A 5,500-nucleotide genomic window follows, 5' to 3' on the forward strand; every position below is an offset into this window, starting at 1 on the left:
CAAGCAACCCGGATCACTGGGAGGCTGGGATTTTATATCATCAGACTGTATAGTATAACTCACTATAAACATCTTACTCATTCAAGGAACCAGAGAGCTGCCATTTTAAAAAATGGCTTCCAAACACCAATGGATTAATATGCTTCAAACTTCTTAAATTATTTGAATTGTCTGCTAAATCCTTGATAAGGTATAATGGAATTTATCCTATTGATTAGAAGAGTTCTTGGTCCCAGGAAAGTGACATTGATGTACCTCTGCTTCTAATTAGTTATGTGAACTTGAACAAATCATTTTACTCCTTTAGATATAATTTCTCATATGTGTGAAGGGATCATTCCCTAACTTGGGACTGTTCGTAGATTTCCTCAGGCTGTTGTTCTACTCTTTCACAAAAGGCGTGTGCGTGTATGTGTGTGTGTGTGTGTGTGTGTGTTTTGTTTTTTCATTTGGAAAAAGGCTCAAGGCAAAAGTGAAGGAAGAAAAAGGAAAGTCAGGTCTCCCTCTGGTGGATAAAAAGTTATATTGGCCAGGCGCGGTGGTTCACGCCTGTAATCCCAGCACTTTGGGACGCCGAGGTGGGCAGATCACCAGGTCAGGAGATCGAGACCATCCTGGCTAACACGGCGAAACCCCGTCTCTACTAAAAATTACAAAAAAATTAGCTGGGCATGGTGGCGGATGCCTGTAGTCCCAGCTACTTGGGAGGTTGCGGAATGAGAAAGGTGTGAACCCAGGAGGCGGAGCTTGCAGTGAGCCGGGATTGCATCACTGCACTCCAGCCTAGGCGACAGAGCAAGACTCCGTCTCAAAAAAAAAAAAAAAAAAAAAAAAAAAAATTAGGGCTATTTTGGAGGAAAGGTGATAGGTACTGGGGTAGCTGTGGGGGTCAGGAAGGAGACAGAAAAGCAAGTACTTCCATAAATGAGGCTGGGACCATATGTTCAAGGTAGAGCAAAATGTTAATGCCATGTCTTCCTGCCTTGGAGTTTCAGGAGAGGTCAAAAGCTGAGAAAACTGTTTCAGACTCTTACATTCTAAAGTGAGGTGCTTGGCATCCTAGGTGGCACTTGTAAAGGGGATGTCCAAAATGGATTTTCTAAAAAAATTATTACCTAGATCACATCCAGATAAAGGTGAAGCTGGAGAGGCTGAGAAAGGATTTATTGGAGAAAGTTATCAGTATGTTGAATTATTCTCCTTTGTCAGTCACACCCCCAACGGATGTAATGTGTAGGAGGACATTTTCCTTTCACTTTAAACCAGGTGCAAAGTTTATCTGTGTCCTTTAGATGTGAAGGTTTCCAAGGCTGATATTTGACTCATTATGCCTGAAAGAGCTCTGGGCCAGAAGCTGAAGCTGGCCCTGCCCCCTTCTGATCCACAGAGGAATGAGAACTGCAATGGAAGCAAGCTGCACTTGCTTGCTTGTGTGCGTATGGTGTGACATGTGCAAGATTTCTTGGGGACAAATGTGGAGTCCCTGGATTGATGATAGTCAGAGACTACTTGAAAACTATCTTGTCCAAGAAGGCCATTGCAGGATGTGACCAGAGATGGTAGGCACTTGAAGCCTAGGGGCTGCTGGGAAGAGAATGGATAGCATCACATGTGCCAGTTTTCCTGCGTGAGAAAAAAGGATTAGCTTTGGAAGCCACATTCACAAGGCACCAATCCTAGAATCTGACTAGGGCAGTAATTTGGAATATCTTCAGCCCCATTATCTCTTTCTTTCCATTCTCTGACCCCAGAGAGAGCAGCATATAGGAGAGGAAGCAGGGCAGCCTTCCCACCTGGCTTCCTTTCTCTTCCTTTCAGACTTCCAAAATTGGGACAGAGGTGATTTGATGCAGGAGAGAAGTTCTAAATTGAGTCTTGATTTTTTACACTGGCCTGGATAGACTTATTTGACTTTTATTCTGCACCTCATTTTAAACAAATGCCAGAAGAAAGTTTCTTTTTATTTAATATGTAAGAGTGACTAGAAAAGCCATGGGACCGACCTGGCAGGCAATACAGAAAGAAGAAAGAACAAATCAATCAAGCAAGCCAAATGAAGAGAAACAACAAAAAAAAAGATACTTCCGTCCGTCAATAAATAAAGCCAACTCAGTCACTAACTAACAGACAGTGATGAAAAAAAAATAAAAAAAAAAAAAGAAAAAAAAAAACTCACGATTGACAACCAACCGAGCAAAAAAAACAACCGACCGAACAAAGACTGACATACGACGCACGATGGATTAAAAAGAAGTACATAAAAAAAAAAAAAGAAATGAAACAAACAATCATTCACCTCCCGAAACTGCATTTCCATGAATCTATGATTTTTAAAACTAATATGATGGTTTGAAGTGAATTTAGAAAAGACACTGCTAAAGTCTTAACACCCTAGCTTTGAATTTAAATATCTTTAGAACAGTGTTTCAATATATATTAGAATTGAATTTAGTGTAGGAATTAGATTACTAAATTATCATGTAGGGCAAATATCTAGCACACCAAGAATTATCCCTGAAACTCTCTTAAGCCGTTCAAACAGCATATCCAGTAGTTTTTTTAAGGAACAAATGAATACATCTTCTTGGATAGGCCATCACTCCTTTATCCCGTGGCAACTTCTATATGAGCCTCAAACTCCAGGTCATCTTCTCTGGAAGGTCTTGTGCAGCTTCCACTTTGTATTTGGGATATAGCTATGTGCTCCCTGCACACTCTAAACTCCCCCATCATAGTGGTTAACATGCTCTACTCTAACCATCTGTGTATTATATTGGGATGTTTAACAACAGAAGAATAGTCTAACTCACTGCAAAGAGCCATGTAAAAACTTTTATTGATTTGAAGGATGACTTACTTTTAAGAATAGTCTGCGACATGCCTGGAAGCGGAATGTAGCCTAGACTTCGTAGTTCATAGTCTGACTTGGGATATTAGCTATTTAAGGAAATTTGATTTAGATCATGAAAAGGAGACGAATTTGCTACCTTCAACTTATAAGAAATGCAATATTGGCAAAGCACAATAAAGCATAGCACAGTAAAATGAGGTATGTCTATGCAAAGGAAATTACAAACAAGATCCGAATGTCATGATGTCATGTGCTTAACCACACGGACATTTAAATTTTGAATCTTGGGATAATTTAACTCAAACTACCTGAGGCCAAATCATTAAAACAAACAAAAAAGCTTGATTTTGTAGATGGAAGATAATTTAAATAAAATTCAAACTGTTAGCACATGGATACCATAACTTCAAATAAACATTTAGGATTAAAAAAAAAAAAAAAAGGTAAAGTAATGCACTTCTACCCAGCAGATTTCTCCTGGAACCTGAGAGAAAGAACAAGAAAACAAGAGTTATTTAAGAGAGAAATCTTACATGAAACTTGTTCATGAGATATTTTACCTGATTATTCAGCTAGCATGTTTGGCATGCTTCAGAGAAGCAATGAAACTTACATTTTTTCCTTATAAGGGATTTATTATTATAAAGTGTGTTTCATATTGATGGTGTCAGAGAAATTGCAAATCTTGGGGCAACACTGCCCTCTGTAGTGAGCAGATCAAGATTATACTCTCAATTTCTAAAAAGTATTTCAACTCCTCTGGGTCAATCATTTTCTCCCAAACCAAATTGATCTACTTGCTGAGTGAATAGATGATGAGTTTAATCTCCTTCCTGTTTTGATGAGATGGGCTATACTTCTTAGAGGATATTTTCTGGTATTTTCTTTGGGGCCTAGAGCCATCAACTCCTCTATCATTTTTTGGCCCTTCTCTGTTCGTTCTGTAATTCCAGGGCTCTCAAAGCCTTCATTCTCTTGTTTGCCTTCCTGGAGGCCATTGTGAAGCTTAAGATATCCCAATCCTGCAGGAGACTCTCCCTGTAGATGTAATACAGGATGTCCACTGAAATTTGAACTTTGGATGAGCAATGACGACAATTTTAGTATAAGCGTGTCCCAAATCTTGCATGAGACATACATATACAACACCCTTTCATTTTTCAAATCTGAAATTCAAATTTAACTGGGGATTCTCTATTTTTATTTGCTAAATCTGCTGAGTCTCCCCATCCCTCCAGCCCAAATACCCCAAAAGCACCCACTCAACTCACCTGACCCAAAATGTATGGGATGCATGTACTACTACCAGCTCGTTTAGTTTTAGAGTCTCATCGCAAACCTCACACCAATACCCTGTTGATATATGTCCATCTGGGTGGGAGCAGGAGAGAGAGACTACTTCCTTTCCATCTTCTCCTGGTCAAACTGGTTAAATCCTAATGAGATTTAATTCTTTTACCACTCCTTGGCCTGCTTTAGATTTCTCTCATAGCCATTTTATTCTTCCTTTTGCTGTTCTCCATTATGTGTCCTAGAAGTTATTGGCTTAAGCAGGAACCCTCTTTGAGAAGAAGGTGGAGAGTCAGTCATAGAGTGGGATTCTGGGCCTGAAGAGGAGCTGGATGTGAACTGAGTGTAGAAGTTACGGAATCAATACCACTATTTCTTCCTAAAGCTCTGGCTCATGACATTACTTTAGAAATAGCCCCAAACCCTATGAACTTTAGACTTAAAATATCCATCCTTCAGATTGGTATAAGTCTTGACCTCACCTTACCAAGTTACATTAGAATCAATTAAGTGTAAATGACTTTATTTTGGAGTGGGGAAAGGCTTATATACCATTGGTATTAAAAGAAGTGATAAAAATAAAATGGCTTATAAAGCAGATAATCTGTGAAAGAATATTGGTTAATTTGAACCTATGTTACTCACAGTAAAAACAAAAAACTAGTATTTGTATGCTCAAAAAAGTATTTTCAGTGCCTATGAGTGGTGGTTTCTTCTTCAGAGTAGGGGAAATAAATTTGGAGAGTTTGGAAATACCCAGCCTTGTATAAACAAGTATAATAAACACTAACACAACACAAAATCTTTAAAGAATATTAAAGCAACAAGAAGAACTTGTTCTTAATAGATTCTCAAGAGAATTATATTTCAATCCATAGAAGCAGTCTTTACTTTTATTTTTCAATATATTCAAGGGAAAGATTTCAATAAAAAATCCAGTGGGACTACATGATAGCACCATTTTGATGTCGTTATGATCTGACATTATCTGTGGAAGTAATTTAAAGTATTTCATTAGATAAATGACTTAATGAGATTGCAAATAGTTTGAAAGAGTGGTGCATTATATTAAAAAAAACTCACTGCAAGAAAATTGGTATAGAATCACCAGATAATTCAAGCTACTTTCACTTAGAAAAACAAGTGCCGCTATCAAAATACTATATAGCTCTGACTTCACAATTACGTTTGTAGTAATTGGAATTATATTATTAAAAAGGATACAATATATGTACTTGGTACTCATCATCCAAATCTTCAATGTTAGAGTCAAACAGAAAATTGGAATACTTGTCAAGGGATATTTAGAACCACAAAACTGCATTTATTAGTTATCTATCTACATAAAATGAAAGAACC

Source organism: Mandrillus leucophaeus, unplaced genomic scaffold (assembly GCF_000951045.1).
Source record: "Mandrillus leucophaeus isolate KB7577 unplaced genomic scaffold, Mleu.le_1.0 Scaffold877, whole genome shotgun sequence".
Classification (NCBI taxonomy): Eukaryota; Metazoa; Chordata; class Mammalia; order Primates; family Cercopithecidae; genus Mandrillus; species Mandrillus leucophaeus.